The sequence below is a fragment of the Arvicanthis niloticus genome, chromosome 12 (assembly GCF_011762505.2).
Source record: "Arvicanthis niloticus isolate mArvNil1 chromosome 12, mArvNil1.pat.X, whole genome shotgun sequence".
NCBI lineage: Eukaryota > Metazoa > Chordata > Mammalia > Rodentia > Muridae > Arvicanthis > Arvicanthis niloticus.
The window spans coordinates 50,530,327-50,557,202 of NC_047669.1; the positions used below are offsets into that span (position 1 = coordinate 50,530,327).

Here is a 26,876-nt window from a genome sequence, read left to right on the forward strand (position 1 = left end):
AAGGGCTCATTTTTTTTTTCAGCACTGTCTTAATCTTCCCAAGCAGCACTAGAGGTTTTCTCTGTACTAGCCTGCACTCTATGGACTCTGTGGTGTTCTGTGAAACAAAGATAAGCTGTTTGGTTTCCCTTAAAAAAAAATGAATGCATGAAGCTTGAGCAAGCACACACCTACCAGACTCTAAGAGTTTACTCTTGAATATTTGTAAAAGCACAAAAGGCAAACACATGGAATTATGCCAGTTCCCCGTGGGAACCAAGCAAACAAAAGCACCAGAAACCCCGGGGATTTAGCTCCTTAGCAAAGCAATCATTTAGAGGATATGAAGAGAGAGCCCCTTTGGATTAATTTATCCACATCATGCATCCCTTATCTCTTAGGATGTTTAGACTCATAGGCAACACATTTATCAAAATAATAATGATTTCTAATATTTGACATGCCTGGCCAGCATAGCATTAAGAACACTATGAAAAGCTTCATTTCTTTATTAGTTACATTCTACCTATTTTCATAGATAGAGAAATGAAGTCTAGAATAATCAGGAAGGCATTTCCTTCTACCATAATATCTGCGCTTAGTCTACAACACAGGACAGCCAACATCTGGTTCACGAACAGCATAAATGTACTACTGTCTCTTTGAATTTCCGCATTTTGTGGTGATCATTCACTTACGATTCAACTGTCCCAGCTTTTCCTACTGAAGGGTGTTGAGCATCTGATGCGATTTTCTTTGGTTAATGCATTTTAAGAGCCAGCACAAGGAATGAAGACCGTATGATCCATATATTAATGATTCTGTTGGGGATTTTAACATGTATCAAGATGAACTTTCTGAATCTTATTGGGTATCCATAATTTCCTGTATAAAGGCACATACTATTAAAGTGTCCGTTCAACATGTCCTTTGATTTCTTACCCTATTTGGGTTTTTTGTTGGTTCTTAGAGAATTTCACCCTGTGAGTTTGGTCATTTTGAAAGATTTCCCTCCCTGACCCCCAACTCAACTCCTCCCAGCTGTACATCCCTTTCTCACCCATACAGCTTTATGTTCACTTACTTTTTCACCTATCATAACAATTTTATGCCACCCATATATATTCAGGGATATGTGGCCTTCCTCTGCACTGTGGTCAGCCTACCAGTGGCAATACTTTTTAAGGAAAATGACTGTCCCTGCTCTAGAAACTCTAACAACTGCTATGGATGGTTGTGAACCAGAAAAGATACAAACACTCATCAATTTCCTTCATATCTTGAACTCAAAACACCTACATTAACGTTATACTCTGAGTAGGTTAGTTCTGAAAGGACAGGGATAACCCGCCATTCCTGATCGCCAGCTCAGCTTTCTTTCCATAATGTCAGAGTGCTTTTGATGATAAAAATAAAGGAAGGGGTGCTGAATTAATAAATGTTGCAAGTGGATTTCCACTATGTAATTACAGCTTAGCCTCTGATTTAATTATTTGGATAATTCACTTCATATTTTCTCAGTTAATTGCTGCCATCCATTGCACTCTATAATTCAAACAATAATAAATACCAGCTTGAATTTTATGAAATCGCCATGCCAAAATTTCTAAGTGCTTAGCACTAAACAAATATTTGCAAAGAACTACACTACCCATTTGTCAGATATTATATTACAGATCTGCTATCAGCAGCTTGAAGAAAAGGCATTCATCAAATGGAGTTTTGCCCTTATAGAGCAAAACATAGATCCACTGGGCTAAGAAATTTTGATCTACATATATTCATCAAAATAAAATAAATGCAATGTGTTGGTTTCTCAATTGTATGTCTATTTCTAAAATTAAAAATGAAAAGATAATTTTATATTGGAAATTTTATCCATCACAAGTTGTATATGAACAGTGCTACATAATCTAAAAATGTGTTTAAAACGCTGTCCACAGATTTCATTCTACTAAATATGAAGTCTTGACTTCTAAGTCTTGTGATGTTTTTCAAAGTAATAGTCTGTGAAATATATAAGATTCCATCTCCCTTTGTTGACCTTATTTACTTTCTCTTTTTGTTGTACACAGATCGGTGCCTCAAACTTAGACAGTCATTATGCAGAAATAATGTCACTGAAGCAGGTCTGGTGTGATAGGCATTATGCTATATATGGAACTTCAGGTAATACTTGCAATTCTCTCTCTATTTTTTTGGTCTTATATTTGGTTATTGACATCTTTGTGCTTAATTTAATGCTCTTTCTTTATTTCTATAAGTAGGTCCTGCTCATGAATGTTATTTAACTTATACATATCCCAACGGAATGTTATTTCCTTGTCTCCTTTGAACATAAAGGGATTAGAGACTAGAGATGAGAGGAGAAAAAAATAATCTTCCTGTGTCTTTTCATTTGAATGTTTAGTTTTAAGTGTGTGTGTGTGTGTGTGTGTGTTTGTGTGTGTGCGCGCGCGCCCACATGTGGACACATGTGTGTGGGGATCCATGGTTGCCAGAAGGCATCAGATCCTGTTGAACTGTGGTTAGCAGTGGGTATGATCTGTTGCAAATGAATGTGTAGGCCCGAATTCAGGTTCTCTGCCAATATTAAGTGCTGTTAAACACTGAGCAAAGTCTCTACTACATCCCATCTTTCATTAAGGGAAATAAAATGGAAAGTCACGACTATAGGCTTTAATTGTTTCTTCGAATTTCCATTTAAATAAAATCAATGAAGCAACTTAAAATCTAGACATTCCAGCCAAACTTCAATATCTCTGTAGGTGATTAATTACCTTAAAACTTGAAAGAATAGTCAAGATTAAAAAACAATGGGCACCTGAGATTTGCTCAACAGGATTCTAGAGTTTTGAAGGACATCCTCATCAGATCAACAGCTAGGTATAGAAAAATCTATATCTTTGAGACTTGAGCATAAAGGCAGAGCAGAAATACAATTTAGTAATCCCTAAGAGTCATTCCTGCAGGTAGGTGGTTCACATAACCATGTTAGGAAAATCTATAGTATAATCCCTTTTAATTAAAATAAATACTTCTCTTAGGAGTGTGAGTTGCTCCCAGAACTAGAAGCTGAATGAAAAGTAATTCTAGTTCCAATATTTTGGATTAAAATGGAATAAAACTGGGTCCTAGTGTTAGTATATCTAAGGTAATGGATAAAAAAGTAATGCTTTAGGTTTTCTTTAAATGTTTATATTTATGTATTTAGGCAATGTCAAACATTACATATAATATATTTTGATGTTACTCACCTCAGTTACCCTTGCTTATCCCTTTTTTTAGTCCCATGAATCCCCTCTGCTTCTGAAATAGTTCCTCAGCTGCCTTTATAGTAATTTGTTCTCTGGGTTCTGTTTGTTTTGTACGATTCACTGAATTTTATTAAAATTTCTTACAAGAGGATAAAAGTGAAAAGATTCACTTGAGAAGATACGCATATCAGTGGCTGTAACAGCTGAGAAAAACACCCACCGCAGCACACCAACAGTGTTCCTAGCAGCCTAGCAACCATTAACAGCCAATGGCTTCAAGAGCTTGAATCCCTTCCTCACCCATGAAGGGCAAATCTTGTGCAGATTTTATGCAGTTAATCTGGTTGCCTGAGTTTGTGAGTTCTATGGCTGTGTCCTGTACAGAAATCCTCCTCTTCCTCCCCCTCTCCTTCTCCCTCTGCCTCCCCCTCTTTCTCCTCTTCCTCCTCCTCCTCTTTCTCCTCATCCTCTTCCTCATCCTCCTCTTTTTTCTTTTTAGAGTTGAGTGTGCATATGAAATAAGCCTTGAAAATCAGCTCTCACAAAAGGTTCTAAGGCAGTGTCCTTATTTATAATTGAGATATGGACCAGAAATGAATGCTGCATGTAAGGAACAGTCTTGAAAACTATTAAGTTTCACCAAAGTCAGAAAGTATGAGAAGGAATTAGTGTCTAATGATTAGGTCAGAGGCTTTAGGTTGATATATGTACAGTTATAGATAGAAGTATAGAATTTGTTTTAATATCATTGATTTTAGAATTAAGCAGATATATAACTCAATATAGTAAGTTTCATGTCAAGTTTTTCCAATTTAAGAAAAAAAAAATGAGGTTGGTGATTTAGCTCAGTGGTAGAGCCCACAAGGTTCTAGGTTCAGTCCACAGCTCTGAAAAAAAAAAGCTAAAAAAAAAAGAAAAGAAAGATTTAAAAAATTTTCTATATTCAAGTGCTATGAATTTTTTGTTATTGTTATTGTGCATGGAATGGAATTTACCTAGTTTCTAAAATCCATTCTAAGTATTTAATAAAGGCTCATTTCTGTCATCATTTAAACTTACTCAACAAAGTAATAGTTTTAAATAATTTGTTTGACATTTCCTGTAGTCACAAAATCTAGAAACCAAAAATACAGATGGCTTTTGCTACTGAACCCTGCCCTTCAGACATGGCTGCCTTTCCTGACTTTAAGTCAGCAATTGTGATTGCCCTCAGGAGACATTCAGAAGATTTGAGGTGTTAATATTCCCTTCTAGGAGGATAAAGTCTTGATAAAGTCATGATATCTCTCCTTAAGGATGTATAGCAGAATAATAAATGATGTTTTAGCGGTATAGTTGCTTGTCAGATGCCCTTATCTCTGCTATTAACTTCACTTAAACTCAGTGTTTCACCATGCTATATGGATTGAAATTGTTTCTTTGGTCTATCAGTAAACTTTTTATCCCAGGTGAATAGAAATACTCTTTCCAGAAAACATAAGGAAACATCTCTAGGCTTCCAAGCAATATAGCATCATGGCTTCTTCTTTGTGACTGTCTCAGCATAAAGACAAACCATTAAGACAATAAGACTTATTAGATGTGGAAGATAAAAGAAAGGTCCTTATAGAGGCCTTGATTAAAACTAGGTCTGAGCAAAAGGTGGATGACTCAATATATAGTAGAAGTGGAAATTTAAGAGTGGGAGACCAATCTCTCAGGATGAGTACACAGAATATTTTAGTTTAATGCCTTTCTGTATTCCTCCTCCTTTCTACCTATATTCTCCTCCCATTTCCCATTTGTTTTAAATTTCTGAATGATTTTACTATAACAAATCTTGGTGGACTTCCTATAAACATTTCTTTCTTTCTTTTTTTTTTTTTTGAGGAGATAAAAATTTACTTCTTCAAAATTTCAATCCCAATTTGAAGGTAACCCCAGTAAAATTCATAGTTCATATAGTACAAAATATCTATAATATATAAAAGTTACAATGGGCACAGGAAACAGATTTTCTGGTTCTGAGTTAGAGAAGAGAGGTGCATTCATTTTTTTGGGGAGGGGTATCATAATTACATTTCAGATTTTATCCCCTTATCCCACTTCCCCCCACCACCCAGAAACCTCCTATCCCATCCCCCCTCCTCATGCTTCTATGAGGCTGTATCCCCACCTACCCCCACCCACCTCCCCACCCTCACATTCAAACATTTCTTTTTTGCCTTTCTTTCAGTCCTTTTCTCCTCTTCTGTCATCTGTCCTTTTATCTTTTTTCAACATTTCAGTGGATACATAAAATATCATCAACAAGTTTTCCTTTAGCCATGACTTATTAAAATTCATAAAATGGTAATCTTATATTTGATCTACAAATTTCACTCAGTAGTTAAAATATCTCAGTAAACTACCATAACAATGCTATGCCTGGTACATGATAGAACACATAATACACTTAGCATTATTTTCTCTAAGCTCTCTGACTTTACTCTCAATGATCTACCTGAAAGATATACATGTTCACCAGAGTTTAAATACTTTGCATATATTTGAAAATTAAGATAAAGAAGTTACAATAGTTCAGCTTCTGTTAGCCTTAACATATAATATATATAAATGTCTGGTTAATAAGGTATGTGTGTGTGTTTTTCTATTTGTATTTATGAAAATATACCACATTTTTCTATAAATAGTATATCATATATATAGTTATTCAAATACATGAACAAATATAGTTATTATTTCAATAAAAATTACTTAAAATTTTTAAAAGGTTAAGATTATATATTTTCCATGTTATTTTATTAAGTTGATGGATTAAATTGTGTCTCCCTGTCAACTCAAATTAATATAAAGAAGTTCTAACCTTGAAAGTAACTGTGTTTGGACATTCTAGTCATTAGAAAAACTAGGCTCATTATTGAAAGAGGTTATTCTTTCAGGAACATCTACAGTACTAGCACTTATGAGGGTGACAAGTTCAATGTCAGCATGTGCTAAAAAACAAAATTCTGTGTTATAACATAAACAGATCAATCAATAAAGATAATTAGGGTTGAATTTTAATCAGATTAGGTCCTTACTCAAAAGGACTGACATCCCTAAGGCAGAAGGAAAAGAACTAGAGTGTTGTGACTGTAAAGGATAAATGTGGATAAAGGGCAAAGATGGCCGTTGATGTGCCAAGAAGAAATGTTCATAGAGATGCTATAACTACTTGTACTTTGGTCATAGATCTGTACAAAATAGTTTTGTCAAATTTCACTACATAATATCTAACACAATACTGGAGTTTCATACCCACTATAATGAATGATTTGCATAAAATACAGACTTGACAAACGTTTCATAATTTCAGAATATTATACTAAGTATGAAAGATAACATTCCACCCTGCAAGTATAAAAATAACATTTGGAGTAGCAGAGAAGGATATCATGTCTAGGGTTAAACACTCCACCCTAAAATTCAGTAAAATTATTTCTAATGTGAAATTTGAGGATAGCAGCATGGATGTAAGTATGAGACATCATTAAGTAGGCTTACAGTTAGTTTGTATTGAGTTGTCTTATATCTCACATAAAAAGAATGGGCTCACAAGATAAAAGTGAGGTATTTAATTTCTGTAAATTGCTCTGTTCCACAACGGTCTACAAAGTAGATGAGATCATGGAAAAAGAAGCCCAACTTTGTTAGTTTTTTGGAATTTAAAGAGATGCAGGGTTACTTATTGATTACATTACATTTAGTGGCTGTGGCCACCCATATCTTGGCGATTTGGTTAAAATGTATGGAATCCTGAGAAATTTTACTTGGATTTTTATCGCAATGAGAATAATATGGTAATATGAAGTTTTTAAGTAAGAGTTACTTGAAAACACAATTGGAAAATAGAGATATCTTGATAAACATTCTTTGGCTTTACTCCTATGGGTTGATCCCTTTATTCTCCTATCTCAAAATAGTTACATCTACTTCATCAATCAGGCATGAATATACCCATCTCATTTTCATTCTAAATTTATCTTTAAAAAAAAGATTAATCACTTTGTTGGTTTACATTTCAAATGTTGCCCCCTTTCTGGCATCCCCTCTATAACTCCCCCATCCTCTTCCCCTTCTCTTTGCCTCTATGAGGGTGCTCCTCCACCCACTCACCCTCCCCAGCCTTACTGCTGTAGCATTCACCTATGGGGAAGTATCAAGCCTCAGAGGACCATGGGCCTCCCCTTTCATTGATGTCAGATAAGAATGTCCTTTGCTACATATGTAGCTGGCTCCTTCAATCCCTCCATGTGTACTCTTTGGTTGGTGGTTTAGTCTCTGTGAGTTCTAGGTGGTCTGGTTATTTGATATTGTTCTTTCTATGGCATTGCAATCCCCTTCAGCTTTTTCAGTTTTTCTCCTAGCTCTTTCATTGGGGTCACCGGGCTCAGTCTAATGGTTGTATCTGCGTCTGTATTAGTCAGGTACTGACAGAAACTCTAAGGGAACAGGAATACCAGGCTCCTCTCAGCAAGTGCTTCTTGGCATCAGCAATAGTGTCAGGGTTTGGTGTCTGCAGATGGGATGGGTTCGCCTTTCCCACAGTCTCTAGCCCAAATATGCAAACAAGGGGAGCTAGAACCTATAGAGATCACTTCCAGTAGATAAGCACAGACCCCAGTTGAGGGATAGGGCCACCCACCCATCGCAAAAATTTTAACCCAGAATTGTTTATATATAAAAGAAAGGCGAGGACAAAAACGGAGCAGAGACTAACTTTAGATTTTTATACTGATTCCTTGTGTGTTCGTGTGTGTGTGCATGTGTGTGTGTGTGTGTGTGTGTGTGTGTGTGTGTGTGTATGACATTCTCATGTTAAAGTCATAGAAGCAATTCAAACTGACTCTTTCTAAAGTTGAAACCTTGATTTTATCCAACTTACTCTTATTTGATTTCACCTATTTTAGAAATGATACTTACATCCTTTAGATGATGAATCTAAAACACAGCCTATCTTTAAGTGATCCCCATTGCTTATGCAATAATAAAAATGCTTGAATAAAGACATATTGTGACAAAATATCTGTTATTGACAAGAACTTGAACTATTCATGTGGGTTTGATTAAATTTTTAATGAAGCAGCTTCCCAACAATAGAACTGAAGAAAAACATTAAAAGAAAAGAGAATTTTAAAAAAATCACAGTATAAAAGCACATAACCTTGTTTAAGTCAAGGACTATAAGAGCTAAGAATTGTAAGTGGTATTTTATATAATGCAAAAGAACTTTTGAATGGTTTAGAAACTTCAAGTGCTTCTGGTGTTTTAAACATATTTGATAGAAGTTTAATAGGAAGTCATTTTTATTTACTATCATGATAAACTATACTATTTTACTTGATAAAATTAGGAGATTTTGAACATTTGAGACTCGTTTGCATATGTATCTAATAATTCCACAATCATATTGATATATTGCATTCTTATAAAAGATCAAACTTAGTAAATGTATGACATTATGTCTATTGAAGAATTAAAAGTATCTCATAGGCACTTTGGGGCTCCTCAGATGATACAGCAACTAAAGATGCTTGTGGCAAACCTAATGACTAAATTTTGAGTCTCCAACCCCACAAATTTAAAACACAATCCTAATAATTTTGACTTTTATTGTTATGATCACACAAACTCCTTAAATATCAACTACACCAATGTTGTGAATCCCTCAAGAGAATATTAAAATCAGATTTCTGGTAAGGCAAACTTCTCTGAAGTAGGCCAAGTATCTCAAATTTTACTGTTGTATTAGGAAGATTTTTCCACTTCACAAATGCTTCCAGTCTTAAAAAGCATACATGTCAAATGCTTATATCTCTTCTACACAATGTTATATATAGTTCTACAATATAATGTATTCAGCTCACAACATTATGGCCCTTAAAGGTCAGTGTAGCTGATTAAGCACTTGTTCCCGCATTCCAGCCATCTCAACTCTCTTCCCACATCACACTCAAATGGCAGTAGCCTGAGAACATCCAATGGGATGAAATCTTCCACAGTAACAGTGAATGTGCAGTGACTTCCACACTGTACTTTTATTATAAAAAGACTAGAAATTAAATCAACAATCATATTGGCAACAGTATTCTTGATAAAACATTTATATAACTCACAGTCTGTATCTGTCCCTGACTTCCAACTATGGTTGTTAATATTAATGTCTACCAGCATTTTAAGAATTTTGTATTTTCTCCCATGAAATAAAACAACCATGAACAAAAAAAGGCTTTTTCTCTTTCAGTGAGAGATGCAGTAGACCAATGTGAGAGGGAATAGCCAAAGGTGTGTCTCAGCACATGGTGACTTTCACAAGGACCCATAGCATCTCAACCTGTACTGTGGCTCTGGTAATGCTGTCATTTCATGGAGGTTTCATCAACGTATGGGATCAAAGTAGAATACTGATCGTGAAAGCAATTTAGACACTATAAATAAAATGAGTCACTAGTTTACTAGGAAAGTCACAATGTGTGTCAGAGTTCTAGTTATTAGTGCCTCATTAAAAAAGTCACTTTTTACATTTTCCCTTAATTGTGAGTGACATCACCATGATGTCATTTATGAGAACACAATTATACATGGGGTAATACTTAAGTATCAGTATTAAAAGTAATATTAAATATATATATTTTAATTCATAATACAATAGAGCTTCAATAAAATTTACAATATACATAAAGTATATTCATATATATCCAAAATTCAATACCATTTTTGATGGTCCAAAATTACTGACCTATTAATATATTCCCTTAATGCCAAATTTTCAGTTGTAGAACATAAACTTAGCTGTGATAAGCCTAAAGTATGATAGCATAAAATCTGGTGATAATTAGCTTCTACTTCATGGCAACTAGTAATATTTTACATTGAATTAGAAAGAAAATTATTAAAACTATTTATAGTCTATTTTACCTAAATTTTATTTTCAATCTATTTAAACTCTTTATATTTCTGATATGTTAAAACATGAATGCCAGGAGAATATTATCATTCTATGTATGAAGAAATGTTGACTTGTCATAGGAACACATCCATCTTCACATAGACCATCACAGCTCGGTGCTAAACACACAAGGCACTACCACACAGGGGATCACACAGTCACTCCCATAAGCACTACCTTTCAGAGACAATCATACACTGAAACTCACACACAGCTGTCACACCCAGGCATCATCTCACTCAAGCACTCAGACATATTCGGTCATACACAGGCCCTCACACACAGGTACTAGTCCAATACCCACATGCAATCAGTCACATATAGGTACTTACCTAAAACTAATCACCCATAAGTACTACCTCATAGAGAATCATACACACAAACACTATGTTACACAGGCGCCTACAAAGATGCTATTTTACAGTTACTCACAGAATGGCATTTTTACACAAGCTCTCACACACAGATACTAAGTTACACAAGTAGACATGCATGTTTGTACTCTCACCAATATCCATTATAATTGTGTAACACACATATATTTAATTTTATACATCTCACTTTTTTAAAAAATGAAATCAGCTTTTATCTTGTTACTGGAATAGTAAGTTTAATTCTACTAAATTCTCAACTTAAAAAGTATTTCAATAAAGATAATATATACCACTGTAGAGCATTTTACATATGCCAAATACCGTGAAACTTAAAATATTTGTATGCTCATGGCATAAGTGATTTCAACACCCCAAAACGTTAGAACAGATAGCACTTTGCCCTTGAGAAATTATTACAGATTCAGAGAAGTAAGCGTAAATTTTGTTTTATCACAAGATACTAGAAACAATACTTAGAAATGTAAAAAATGTTATTTACATACTACTTTACATAACAAACTCCTTATGAGAAATGAGAATATTAAAATTTCAAAAGTGCTGTCACAGCAAGTGGTAGGTGAAGCATGAAGATAAATCAAATCCTATTTTTTTGCCATGCTGTGAAAAGACTGCTGGCTTTTAATCATCCTGATGCGCCATATGTAAATTCCATCAAAAAAGAAGTTTGGTAAATGTTATATTACAAAACCACAGGGAGCGTGTCTATTTATAAACATCAATTAAAAGATACACTGTAGTCAAAACTCATTAATAATATTCAACTAATCTGGTTATACATATCTCTCATATTTACTAAAAAAAAAATTCCAATTCTTATATGAAGACTGAAAAATCTTCCAATAAGCTAATGTCTGCTTCTGTTTTGAGTTTTATGCAAGGTCACTGGGCAGCTTCAGTGTAAATACAATCAAGGAACACAGTGAGAAAGAAATGTATGCCAGTTACAGTCACCTCTAAGTAAAACAGTGAGAAACAAACACTGAGAAAAAAAAAAAAACAACAACACATACTGCTATATTTTAAAATGTACCAGTTAGCTGGGCAAGTGGCTTTAATCCAAGCACTCGGGAAGCAGAGCCAGGAGGATCTCTGTGACTTCGAAACCAGCCTGGTCTACAGAGTGACTTCTAAGATACCTAAAGCTATGAAGCACACAGAGAAACCACATCTCAAAAAAACCAAAGGGGGAAAAAGTTACCATTAGAATTACCTCTGAAATCAATGTTTAACATGGATATTAGTTAAAATCAAAGCAGTATTTCTTTGCTATATAATTCACATGGTTTGTTTTACTAGTTCTTATTTATTTATTTATTTATTTATTTATTTTGCTGTTTGTCTGTTTGAAGGTCAGTCTCCTGAGGACTCTCAGGTGTATGTTATCATTTGCCCCATATCAAGCTTTTTAAACTAATCTTTCCAACTTTCATAAACTTTTATCATTTGCCTTCAAAATGTTGTTTCATTGCTAACAGTTAATCTCTTAAATGCAAAACACAACTGTTTCCTATGTTTGTGTGCCTTTTCCTCTAAATGCTCCTAGACTTCCTACAGGCTAGTGATATATTTCCCACTCTTATCTCTCTTCTATGTCACATACAAAATCCCCATGTGTTCATCTCCACAATAATACAACCTGTTGTGGCTTTTGGATCACAGAAGGACACAACCTAAAATATCTATACAACCAGCATTAGTATATGACAGGCACCTGATCTACAGGCTTTCTTTGTTCCTGGGTTGATTATTTTTTTTCCCAACTAACCATGCTAATTTCCTTTCTTTGCCCTCAGGAATAAAGTCTCGCCTTCAGTTTCATGCTGTACACTTTTCTTCCCCTAAAGCACAGTGTCAGTGGACAGAAGGGACGGAAGCTACTTTGAATAGAGGAAATATGGCATCCTACCAGCGACACAAACAACACCAAATATCACAGGGGTAACAGCTGAATTACCCTTATCATTCCCCATGACTAGAGACAACAACAAGAGGAAACTATCCCCTTCAAAGGGGTGGCATCATGTTAGATATAAGGAGTTACTACAAAAGATACTTGTGAAGCTATGATTTATTTATGGCGAACCTCAGCATTTCAAAGAGAAATCGCTTAATTAAAAAAAAAATTCTGCGAAGCACATAGAAAAATAGAATCACCATTCCCAGGTGTTTAATTTAGATGAACAGTTTTATTGTAAAGAGTTCATTATTTAGAGCTCATGAAGGGATTGGAGGCAGAGAACTAAGTCTACATCTCTAAAATGTTCAGTATTCATATGTGCATAAAATGAGTCCTGTCAGATCTGTCATCTGAGTAGGAGAAGTTTAATGATTCGGGTCTTTGTAATATTTATTGTTTTGTTGTAGCTGGTATGTAGATTGAATGGCAGGTGACATTTCAGAAGATTAAATTAAGGTAAGAAATTAATGAAATTAACATATTGCTTTTCTAAAGTATAATGAGCCATTTGCATATAAAGTACAATTGAGTCTGCAAATATAAAATGAGCTTTAAAATACCGAGGAGCACAGTGAACAGCACTGGCTATATATTATTACAAATTGTAAACAAACAGAAAGGAAAACTGACAATATTCTGAATTCCGAGCTAATTTATAATATACTTTTGCTGGGAGTTTGGCCTCAGAGGCTGTTATACTCAGTGTCCTACATAAAGAGGATGTATGAGGTCAATTTGAGATAACTACTCATGACAACAGTTTTCCTACCAAGATCCGGAAAGAGCAACTAAGGCTATCCCATTGCAAGGAAAGCCCAAGGAAAAAGATGGGGACCTTGATAGAAATGTACCCAGAAGTGCTGAATACTAGAAAAAGTTAAAAATCAAGAATCAAAGGTCAAGGAGAACTCACTGTACTATCTATAAAAATGTTTTATGGAGGATAATATATATTTGTGGTGCAAGAGTTTCTATCTATCTGTCATCTATTTATCTATCATTGGTTGATCAATCTATTCTATCTGAATATCTATCTATCTATCTATCTATCTATCTCTAGCATCTATCTATATTTATCTATCCATCATTTATCTGTTTATATACAATCTATCAATATCTATCTATCCCTAATATATATCTAGCATCTATTTACTTTTCTGTATATTTTAATTTGTCTACCTCTCATCTACTTATATTCTAAGTAATTTACAGTTCTTAGAAAGATACATTTATTTTGGCATAACTACTGAATTGTGCCCTTGTAGAGTGAAGAAGACACTGAGAATTTTTTTTAAAAAGTAGAAGAGCTGCATTTTAGTAAATCATCATACATAGTAATAGGCAGTGAGATACACCTGCTAAACATATATTTGAGCCCAAAGATATACTTTCTCAACACATACTCAACAATAGTAGTGTCCATTTTTGTCTTTGATAACAAAAATACTCTGTACATGCACTTGTAGCTGCTATGGGTTTAAAACAGGACACATTTACTATGAAAATATATGTGCAATATATTTTATTAACCTAAGTTAAATTTGCATTTATCAAGCCACGGGCAATGGTTAACTTATTGGAAACTGAAAAGAAAGATGGTTCTATATAACTGCATATAGCAAATGACAAGAGTTACAGGAAACATTGATGTCCCATGAGACAGATTGCATTTAAGGACTCAGACATCACTGGTTTCAACAAATACTGTTAAGTAGAATAAATTCAGCATATTACTAAGTGGATAGAGAACTTTTTTTGTTCAGAAGACAAAAAGGAAAATATCAACATATGGCAGACATCTGAGTAAATATGGAGATTTCAGATTTGCTGGTGTTGAACAGCAATATGTCATTCTGTACGTTAGCTTTTCTGACAGTGGCATTTCTGAGATGGTAGGCTTAGACTGCTTCACAATAGTAACGAGATATTTGAGGAGATATTCCCAGCCTTTAAGTAGAAAGGATTCTTCCCGAATTTAAATTTAAAGACTTATTCTAAGTTAAATAAAAAGCTTTGACCAGGATTTCGGCTGACTTCAGGCATCCAGATGGCCTCTGCAGTTTGCGGCTCTTTATCTGGCTAAAGTTCAAACTCTCCTTCTGCCTCCTGTACTATAGCTAAGCTAGCCTTGATTACAGCTAATGAACCTCTACTGTAACAATTCCACACTGCACTATTCTTAGTATCTAAGCTGCCTAGACTCACAGGGCTTCCCATGAAGGAAAGCACTTACCAAAATGACTTTTAAAAATTCTTGATTTTTTTTTTTAAGAGAAATGGTACATTGTTTTACTTAATGCCACTGATCTTCTGAATAAAATCTGTATAAGACAAATTTTTTTAACAGAGTCTTAGGAAGTGTACTTTTTTTTTAATTTCTTCAATTCTTTTATTACCAGGAGTGACTGAAATAAAAACAATATAATGGAGTCACATCATCATTGTCATCATGGAAATGTCCTTAAGAGAAAACTGATCAGATGAATATTATTGCTTCCCACTTTCCAACTGGTAAATAGCTGCCATTGATAAAACAGACAAGCCCAGAGACTCTCTCCAGAATGTTCAAGATAGGGTATATTATACAACATGCCTGTTCTTAGGGAGAACACCTAGGGCATAATTAGGTATACTTCTTGATCTCATCATACAAGACAAGTACAAAAGCACCATCCTTTCCTCTGAGAACATTGGACCATGCATCCCTGAAAACAGCCTTGCTTCCTTCATCCTGGGCGATCTTGCACCAGTAGTTAAGGTCACCTGTGTACCTGATATCAGTCCCTTTGCTTACCGCCTGCATCATCATAAGGCCGTGAACCATGTCAGAAGGATAGGAAGTCAGGCCAGCAACAGCAGTGACAGACTGCAATCATCCAGCTGATGAAAATGTGAATATTGGAATCTGGGAGCAGTCCCTTTGAAGTGTCATAGATACCAAAGTAGGCAGCTCCGTAGATAATAGTGCTCTGTACTGACACATTAAAGCCTTGGTACAGGCCCTTAATCTCATCAGATTTGTTGATATTAACCAGGCAGTCACCAAGGCCTTTAAATTCCCTTTCAGCTTTAGCTTGCCCACATCTGCTGCTAGACGGGTACCGGCAAAATCAAGAGCGTACAGAAAGCACAAGAATGTGGCCTCAGAGGCACCACCTGATGCCAGGTTCCCTGCAAAGTAGCTCCAAAACTGAGTCCTCTTGTCCACACCATCCCAGAAAGATCTACTTGTATTTATCTTTGAAAGCAAAGTTGAGAGCCTGGATGGGAAAGTATCTGATGACAAGGGCCAGGTTATCACGCCAGAAGGACAGGACTCCCTGTTCCTTGGGGATACGAACCATGCAGCCAGTACTACCCTTGTATTGCTTATCTGCCATGATTTGCTTGCTGGCATGCTGCACCTACAGCAGCAACTTGACCTGCTCGATGGATGCTACCATCTTCTTGGAGATGGCCATGGCCATTCCACCAGCGAAGAAGTCCTTGGGGAAGGACACAGCGGCATCTGTCATGTGGAAAGCAAAGAAGAAGAGGCAGGCGAGTGCTGGACAGGACTGGGTTGTCAACTCGCTTTGACTCTCAGACTCTCAAGTCTACATTCTGATAGAGTCAGATTTCTAAGAAACGTTTTAAAAATTCATTTTCATTTAGGTGCTAAAGGTGGGCTTTTATAATTGTGTATAATTTTTATATAACTCCTTTGTCAAGCTTATCTACTGCACTCTAGTGCTGCATCAGAAAAGCCCATCATCATCCTCTGATGTCATAGAGCAGGAACTGTTTTCAGTTTGCTGTTATTTTATTTTTTAAAAATATTTTTATTGGATATTTATTTACATTTCAGATGTGACCCCTTTCCCCCATTTCCCTTCTCCCAGAAACCCCCATCCCTTTTCATCTCTTCCTGCTTCTATGAGAATGTTCCCCCAACCACTCACTCCCACCTCTCCACCCACGAATTCCTCACACTCGGTGTCCAGCCTTCATGGGACCAAGGATCTCCTCTCCCACCTGTACCCAACAAGGCCATCCTCCCCTACATATTCAGCTGGAGCCATGGGTCCCTCCCTGTGCTCCCAGGCACAGGTTTAGACCCTGGGAGCTCTGGGTAGTTAAGCCTACAAAGAACAAGCTTCAGGGGTGAGTCATTCAGATTGGCTATCAGGCATAAAGCTAGGGTGTAAGACTACGGAAACAGTCAAGTCCAGTGCTGCCTGCTATTAACCACACACTGATGAACTTTTTGTTCTTTTTGTGTTTGTTTATTTTGTTTCCTTGCTATGCTGTCTTTCCATTTAGAGATTCATAAATGTGAGAAGCTCAAGTGGATTAAGGAGAATCAGAAACGGTTCAAAATTAGTGACTTGATTTAGCACGGTATTTTAGGTTACCTTAACAGCAAAAACTCTGTGAAGTTCACTTAATTTTAAGACAGAGAGGATGATATTTTGTTGCGTTATGTTTGGTTTGGTTTTGTAGAACTGGATTAGCACACATGTACCTATGAAGTTACTGTTCTTTTCCAGATCATGAACTTCAGTCCTGCAGTTAGCAAGAAAATGCAAACGAGGAAAATACTTCCTGCAGTTTTCTTCAGTTTTAGCATCAAAATACTCCATGCACCCTGCCTGTACCCTGACTATTTTTACTCTTGTCATTTATAAAATATTAAAACATAATCATGCACCATTTAAAAACTGATGAAGTAATGAAAATTACAAGCAATAGCTGACTGATTTATGTGGAGACTGGTTACATTGTTTCAACCCTACATAGTCTTCAGATCTCTTCTATATTTTATTCTTTCTTTATTAATCACTTATAAGCTTTTAGATTGGATGGGGTTATGATATGATAAGGAGAATATATATTATCATAGAAATAATGTCAGTATACTTACATATAACCTGAGTAATCTAGAGACAGGAGGAGACCATTGACACAGACTAGAAAAAGAAACAAGAAGAACACACCAACACAATAAACCAAACCAAAAAAATTAAACAATCAAAACAAACAAGTTAAAACAAATAAAATTAATCTGACAAAAAAGTACACATCAAAAAATCTTGGGGTCCTTATTAGGCTGTCCTGTGGATGCAGCTTACACTGTAGTCTGGTAGATTCATCCTGTGATACACCAGTTGAAAAAAACCGATAGTCACTTTCCCAGAAAGTACCAATGGCAAGACTCTTACTGGATAAGGGTGGGAATCCCACATCCACTTCTCATTCACAGTGCTAGGAATAAGTCTGGTTTGAAACATTCCTGGCCTTATATCTGTTGTCCATTCTTGGCGAGGGGGATGGGAAAGAATATGATCAAAATATAACACAAGAATAAATAATTAAATAAGTTTAAATGCACAGTAGGAAGAGTGGTTAGCATATTCTTGTGACTGCTAAAAGAGTTACTTAAAATGAAATAATCCTCCTGAGTAAAATCGCCGAGCTAATGTGCACTAATTTACAACCTCTTAATCTCTTTGGTTTATGCCGAGAGAGCTGCTGTTCTTCCAGTGGTAAATCTTCCTAGGACTGTAGCAAAACTATCTCCAGAAAGCTTCTCAGAGTTCAGATTGCCAAAAAGAGGAAACTGCCTAAACAAGTCATAACCACCCCCCACCAAAAGCCTAATTATCCCTTACTGGGATATCATCAGAGCTGAGAGAAAACATTTATAATCATTAAACAGTTTACTGAAACCAGCAAATTGGCAACACATCTAGTCATTGGTTTGCTGGGGTGGAGGGCAACAGAAATGGACGGAAGCAGTAACTACCCAGAGGAAACAGGAAGATCTGTCCTTCAAGGTTATTATGGCTTTGGCAGAATGAAGTCCAGATAGTGACAATGTATGCTGCAGGGTGTGGGTGGAATGACCTAACAGGCTCCTGAGTTGAGCGCTTCATCTTCATTTCATGACACTTCTGAGAAGTGATTGGATTATGAAGCTGCCATGATAACAGATACATTAATCCATTAACAAATCCATGCTTGAACAGAGACGAGACACCTCGAGAGCAGGGAGAGACCGTTTTTAATTCACCACAGTGCATAGTCACTGAAGAGCTTGAAAGTCTGGAGAAAGTAGGCCGCTGGAGGTCTTATATTTGTCCCGTTTGATTTTTCTCCCTCTACTTCCTACACAGTATGAAGTAAGCTTCCTTCTATCTCTAGATAGATCTCATGCTAGTTTGGCTCACCTCTGTCTCAGGAGAGTGACCGGTGACCACAGTCTAAAATTCTCAAATGGTGGGGGGAATGTATCCTCCATATTTTAGACAGTTTATCTCAAGGACTTTGTAATAGCAATGGATACACACACACATACACAAATACACACACACACAAAACTGTTTAGAAATAAGGGTTGTGCAATAGATTTTTGACCACAATACAAAATAAGTGATCATGAGAGGAGAATAAGAAATGTTGAAGGCAGGTGTGGGTAACGAGGTGCCATGACGTGAGAGCAGAGAGAAGGTTATGGGGGTTGGGCAGTAGAAGGGAGGGAGTGGTACAGTAGAGACACAAGTGGAGAGAACAAAACAAACTGCAACAACAAAACCTAATTCTTTGTAAGTGGGAAAAAGTGCTATTTGTTAACTTAAAAATAATAAAGAAAAAAAGAATGAGTCAGAAAGTTTAGTGAATAAACCTTTTCTGATGAAGACTCTCATTTTATGCTCATTTTATAAAGAATAAAATAAGTTTCAAGAACATAAATGAATCCTCATGAGGCCATTAACTATTGAGGTGTTTTAGTTTCATTTTTAACATATGCCAATTTATTTAAAATTCCACATATGACTTTCTAATGTGGCATGCTTACTTTTATTATGCACCTACTTGTTACTAATCATACATTATTGTCTGGTATATACCATACTATGACAGATTTCCAGCATGCATAAGAAATGCATCGTTCCTGACAGGTGACATTAAAATCAAATCAGTATACAAGAAAATACAATCAGATGTGCAGACACATATTCATATAGACGAGGAAAAGTGAAAAGCAGAATGCTGAAGCATCAAATTAATCCATAGAATATTTAAATTCAGATATGAAAGCTCTACAAGTTAATATCTGAAGAAGAATCAATCCTAATAGTAGGTCATAGGCTGAAAGAACATACATATATATGGAAACCCTAAGATTCACATGTGCTCCAAGTAGTTTGGAAGGTCAGTTAGTGACCTCCATATAGTGTTGCAATGCAGCATCTTAGATAGCAAGAAGTGACAGATTTTAATTCAGTGAATACATAGTCATTGAAGAGCTTGAAACAAATTTGAGTATCAAATACTATCTATCTATCTATCTATCTATCTATCTATCTATCTATCTATCTATCTAAACACACATAGTTAATTGGTCTACTAAGAAAGCGAACATCAGTATGAAAGAACAACCATGTCTTATACAAGTTAGAAATTAGCAACAACATTGGCTGAGTAAATAAGTCCTCGTAAACCAAGGGCTGACTGCTCTAGGTATGATAGCCCAGCAAATTTGCATCATATTGTAGGCTCTTCTAAGCACATCTACAATCATCAGAAAGTATACTATCTCTGTTTTATTGTCAAGAAGATTGAAATGCAGAGGTTAAACAATTCACCAATTCCATTCAGGTATTTATTGAAGCAGTGTCCGTCAGAATCCCAGACATTTCAGATTTTAGGTTTGTAACTACTAAGCATTTAATAAAAGGAAATAAAACTGTATATGTATGCGAATTTGGGGGATCTTGTAGTTTAACCAAACCAGATTGGGATAAGAAGTTTTATTTGGCTTACAGTTGATCATCTAGAGAAGTCAGGGCAGAAACTCAAGGAACCTGAAGGGGGGACTGAAGCAGACCACAGGGAAATGATGCTTACTATCTTGCTCTATACAGCTGTCTCAACAGCTTTACTTATGGAACTCAGGCCCACCTGCCTAAGATTGACACCACCCATAACAGTTTTGGGTCTCTTAGATAAATAATCGATTAAGAAGAAGCCTCAAAGTTATGCTTTCAAGGCAATCTTGGGAGGTAATTTATCAAATAAGTTGTCCTTGTTCCAGGTGACTGTAGCTGTATTGTGTTTACATAATGATAGCCATCACAAGGATACACTGATGCTTCCACCCATAACCCAGTGCTAAGCTCTTTCAGGACTTTCATCTCAAAATAACCACAAAGGGAGTCCAGCTAGAATTGCAAGAGTGCGGGGGGGGGGGGGGGGGTATCCATGGGGATTCCCATCCGCTTAGAGGAGAAGGAAGGAAGATGGCTAAAGGATTGTGGGAGGGGGTGACTGAGAGAAGGCAGTGAGTGGGATGTAACGTGAATAAGTAAAAAATAAAATTAAATTTAAAAGAAAACGCAAAAGGGAAACTCTTTTCTATCTCTCAGGGTACCTGCATTGATTGCTGGAGCACAGCAGGAGTCATTTCCTGTGGCAGCAGGAAGAAATAAGGTAGATCCTTCAGAGCCTGGCAGATGGAAAGTATAGAAGCCATCAAGATAAAGCAGAGGGATTTCTGTACCTCTGAGCTTGTGGCAAGTGTCCTGTGTCTGAGTGAGGACAAAAAAAAAAAAAAAAAAAAAAAAAAAAAAAAAAAAAAAAAAAAAAAAAAAAAAAAATGTACTGAGACTGAGAAATCCAGCCTTAAAGATCACAGATGAGAAATGGACTGTTTAAAACATTTTTAGCCAAGAATATTTGACAGGAAGGGAGATCAAGCCCAAAATAGACTAAAAGAAAAAGGTCACACGGAAAGAGCAGAGAAAGATACTATTTGGGAAGAAAAAAATGTAGCCCTGGCTATAATGATTCAAGTACTGCTAATGTAAAACACTCTGAAATACTGCCACAAGAAGGTAGCTCACGACTTTCGGGGTGGTGACAGTATCTGCCAGGCCTTTACAATACTGCTTTTTGACATTGTCGACAAGAAGCAGGTGTGACTAAAACTTATGCTAGATCATAAAGGATGACCCAAAATAATGGTAGCTCTTTTCCTTTGAGAGTCATATTTTGATATTTTTTTTCCAGCAACATGGAGAATCTTTTGAAAATTTTTTTTGAGTGCTCGAGTCTAAAACATTGTCTTAAATGAGACTCTTGCTACACCGTCTTCAATATAAAGAGAAATGTTAGAACTCTTTTCTCAGCATACCTCATGAAAACAGGCTCAAATAAACAATAATTCTCATTTAGAGTTTAGGGTATTGAGTCAGGGTTTTTATCAAGTTCATCTGATTCTGTATCTGAGGTTCTTCTCACAGTATCTCATTGCCACAGAACATAACTGTTCTTATTTTTAAAAACCCTCTTCCATTGTTCCTACCACATGGAGGGTTGGGACTTGGAAAATCTACCCACCTGACTGTCTCTCTCTGTCTCTATACACACATGGATACACACACACACACACACACACACACATTCATTCACCATTGCTTTTTGTTCTCTCTCTCTCTCTCTCTCTCTCTCTCTCTCTCTCTTTCTCTCTCTCTCACTCTCTCAGATATCTTCCTATGACTTTCCAAAGTGCTGTTGGAAACATGAAAAGAATCCCTATTTACAGGAAAACTGTTCTATTGTAAGTTTATTCTAGATGACCAAATAGTAATAAAAGTGACAAGTTTAGTCTTTTCATGAAAACAAGGAAATCAGAACCACAGTAATCAATTATAGTATAGATTTCTAATATGTCAATACTTATTACACCATACTTTGGTTTCAGTATTAATTTATTCACGATTATTTTTTGGACTCCCTGTCTGGTCTCAATGAGAGAGGATGTGCCAACTCTGACAGAGACTTTGTGTGTCAGGGTGAGGATCAGTCAGGTGGCCCCATGTTCTCAGAAGACAAGGGTATGGAGGATGAGGGAGGGTCTCTGTGAAGGGAGGATCTAGAGAGGACAGTGTTTAAAATTTAAATAAATAAATACATAAATGAGTAAATATAAATTTTATTAAAGAAAGGTTCCAGCTAATATTCCTTTTCAGAAATTGAGTATCTCTATGTGAACATATAAGAACATTTTCTGTCAGTACCTAGTTGTACTCATTTTCCAGGGACCCTCCATAAATCTCATGATGCCTCTGTCATAAGTTCTCTAGCTATCAATTATATGTGATCACTATGAACTCATTGAGTATGTAGATCACATACAGGGCTTAAAGTTTTGTGCAGATGATTATCTTAAATGCCCATAGTGCTTGAAATAACAATTAGGAGCTTAAAATAACATTTCCTTACTTTTGTGAATCTTTAATTGCATTTCATTTGATAACACTCATTTACAAAAAGAAATTGCTCTTGGAGAGTCATATTGTTTGCAAATATTAAACAAGTCCTAAACAATGTATTGAGTCAGTAAATGAAGTTGTAACCATCAGAAAGTGACCTAAATCATTCAAGAAAATAATGATCAAATATTAAGATCAAGGGAATATTAAGACCAAGTTTGAGTGGACCTTTAGTGTCATTAATAAAGTACAATTGATTTTGAAAGATAAATGGGGATGGGACTGCTTTAATCTTCACTATTACACTTTTTAATTAATCCTGAATATACATTTCAAATACATTTTTGGGGAAAATTACTATAATCTAGTTCTAGCTAAGGTATGAACCATTTTCTATTGCTACTCTAGATTACTGTAAAATGGTCCTTTTAAAATATATTCTAACTATAGTCAGTGATTATAAAAATAATAAAGAGAATGAGGGAGTCCGGAGATGCTTCTAGATCTAGGTTACAGTTGTACAGGGTATAGGTACATAGTAGGTGAATTACAAAATAGTTCAGTAATAGTGAGAAAAATATCTGAAGAAGAGAATCAGGACTGAATTCCTTGACCTTTTATGCTGTCTTATAAGAAAAGAAAAGGAAAGACTGGTAGGGTTAATCAAAAGCTTGTGATTGAGATGAGAAAACTGAGCAATAGTAGTTGAGAGGTTTTTGAATTATCTGAGAAGGCCTTGAATGCCAAGCTAGGGAACAGAGCAGGAGGAGGCCGGGTGAGCATGCAAGCTACCATGAGCCAGGACGTTGAAGCCAATGAAAGCCAACAGTCACAGCAAATAGAAGAAGTAGCCCCAAACAGGTCATCTGTAAAGACTCCAGAAGGAAGAGCTCTCTTCACTTGCCCCAGGAAATACAGAATTTAGACTTATAAAGAACTGTAGAGAATAAGAATTTTTGTTGTTTACTAAGAGTTTGTGGTATCCCCATCCCTGCTTTAGATACCTAATATCTATGGTAAAATGGACTTTTGATGATTGTTGTAACTTGGAGAGATTTATGGTATTAAATAGGGAAAGAAAACAGTCTATTTTTTAAACAGAATGTTTATAGAACTGTGATGTTATTGCTTTTCCAGGAGACTGTTAAGAATTTGAAAAGTTAGTCTTTTTATTAATTATCATTGTTACATAAACACATATGTATATAAATATATGTATGTATATGTATGTGCATGTCCACAAATGCATAAGTTTAACATGTTGAATTCAATTCTATTGTTTGTGCATACATGGTTCGCAGAAAGAATAGGAGGGAAGGACTTAGGAAATGCTGGAGGGAAAAAAGGTAGAGGGAAATGTGATGTAATTCTATTTGAATAAAAACATAGTTTTCAAAATAAACATATATATATATATATATTATTTATTTTTATTTTTTATTGGATACTTTATTTACATTTCAGATGTGATCCTCTTTCCCCATTCCTTCCCACACACCCAGGAACCCTCATCTCGTCCCCTCTCCTTCTGCTTCTATGAGGATGTGCCCTCACCTACCTGTCCACTCCTACCTCCCCACCCTCAAATTCCCCCACACTTGGCATCCAGCCTTCACTGGACCAAGGGCCTCCTCTCCCACCTATGCCCAACAATGCCATATTTCAAATGTTGAAAAATTACATATTGTCTTATTAACATTTTCAAAATTACAGAATCTACTAATGTTATTGTATATATGTTACCTGTGCAATTGTTAACGCAAATATAACTGACAAATCATAGTAAGAGTGGAGGAAATGGAGAAAATGTGAACAGAAAATAAACTAAATTTGACTTTTGCTCTCAGTAGCCAATATCAAGCTATAGATTGGGGAATTAAAGGCATGATTATGAAAATCCTGTATTTGAGATATATATATATATATATATATATATATATATATATATGTGTGTGTGTGTGTGTGTGTGTGTGTGTGTGTGTGTGTGTGTATGACCTATGTTTCTTGTAACTCTTATACAAAACAGTTCTAAACTATGCTGTGACTATTTAGAAAACAAATTTTATATTATCTTTTTGTATATCTAAAAGTTATTTGCAGTTTCTGCAAGAGAAAATGTGCTGTTTTAAATGAACATTAATATAGGATGGAAGTAATTGCATTTTTAAATCGCAGCCTAACAGAAAGTAACAAAACACAATTCTTTTTGTAAAAACTAAGGATTTTTAAAAAAAATGTTCTTTTTCTGTTCACTAAACTATCTACTTTGCTGTGCCCCATAGAAGAGGACCAAACAGATAATTTTAATACATAGTCCAATAGTATCAATTTTTAAATTGTATAACATTTGATATGTAACGTATATACAACTTTTCTCTGTAAGATACCCAACTAAATGAACATGTTAGTAGCAATAAAAGCACTTATAATTTTCTTAAGTATATACAAGTACTTCACAGATTAAAGGGACATTAAGAGGTGGAACACACTTCACTCAATATGATAGACTACAGTAGAGCAGACACTGCTTGGTCACAGCTTGTCCATGTCTGGGAATCCCCATGGGTGCTTCCCAAAGTATGTTCTAAATGAACACTCAGTATCCATCTGGGAGCTTACACATTTATTCCAATTACACTGGACTTCCACTCCATAACGAGGATGACAAGTTCATATTGTCTAAACAATAACACAGTGACAATTTTTAATTAGATGAAACAAAAACTAAAGCATTGGCTGTGTCATTGTTCCAGTAAAGAAATGGGCATTTGCCTTGTCTCATGATTATCAATATGATTTTGTCTCCGAACAAATCATTTAACTCTAAAGAAAGCACAGTGTATTCAGGTTGTCCCACTGAGATTTGATCGAGAACGAAAATACAAAGTTAATTCAGGTATTGTTAACTGATTAGTTCTGTTTGTATCTATAACCTAAATTGGGTTGGTTGTAGCATCGTTCTCAGTACACTACTTACAGTTGTGCTATCTATGTCTTAGTTCTCACAGATTACTATCAGCTAATCACAAAATATTGGGTTAATAGAAAACTAAAAGCATTGATTCAAGAATGGTTTTATTACCAAGTATATCCAAAGAGTGTACATTGTACTATTCTAATATAGTTTTATAGTTTTGCTTCTATATGCAAAGGACAGTCCATCTTTGGATGGTCTCTTCAGAAAATTAAAATAATTTTCTTTCAGTGAAAGTGATAAATGGACTAATGTAATAAAGATGTTCTTTATCATATTGATTACTCATGTCTATACTTTATGATACCCTTCAGAATTTGAGTGACATAGAAAAAATTTTGGTTACCAAAATAAATGGGGAAAGGAGAAGAAAAAAGTTAATTTCAAGCTTCAAAGAAGATATTACAGGTAATGGAGGTTAAAATAAAATTGAAACTATAAAAGCAATCAAGGTTGCCCCTTTAAGGAGCAATGCATGAAAGATCATGATAACCTCAAATTGTTCATATTTGCATTGTAAAGGTCACTAGACATCACTGTATTGTTAGCACATAAGAAGAGATTCCCTTGAAGAAGCATATGCCACTATTGGACATCCTGATCTCCCTAGAATTATAATATATCTCATCTTTTATGATATTAAGTTATCGTATAACCCTTTAAAGACACATTTTTAGTTAACTTTCATTGATCATTTGTACTGAGAAAAACCTTTTATCAGAACACTCTAATACTGAGATGTGTGTTCTGTCAAATTTGTTCTAAATTTGTCTCCCAACAAATACTGTGTTCCCCAATACACTGTGTAATAGTGTCATTGTATTTGTGTGTGTGTGTGTGTGTGTGTGTGTGTGTGTGTTGTGTTGCAGCACAAACGAGAATAGGAACTAAAATAAACGGTGGTGTCTGTTTCTGTGTATTTTTCTCATTTCAACTCTGTATAATATGACAGGTTTGAAATACAATGGCAGGCATAGGAAAGAACAGCCTGTGAATGTATATTGTTGTGTTTTTGTTAATTCTCCAAAAGCATTAAAAGAAAGAACTGCTAATTGAAAAATCTGACTCTCGATGGCCTGCAAAACGAA

General features: G+C 35.5%; 1 protein-coding gene and 1 pseudogene across 3 annotated transcripts in view; both read right to left on the bottom strand.

The window, feature by feature from the left end:
- Cadm2 (cell adhesion molecule 2) overlaps positions 1-26,876 on the bottom strand; it is a 912,354-nt gene that overhangs the window by 432,724 nt on the left and 452,754 nt on the right. The gene's annotated exons all lie outside the window — the stretch shown is intronic.
- On the bottom strand, positions 15,182-16,073 carry LOC117718286 (ADP/ATP translocase 2 pseudogene; annotated as a pseudogene).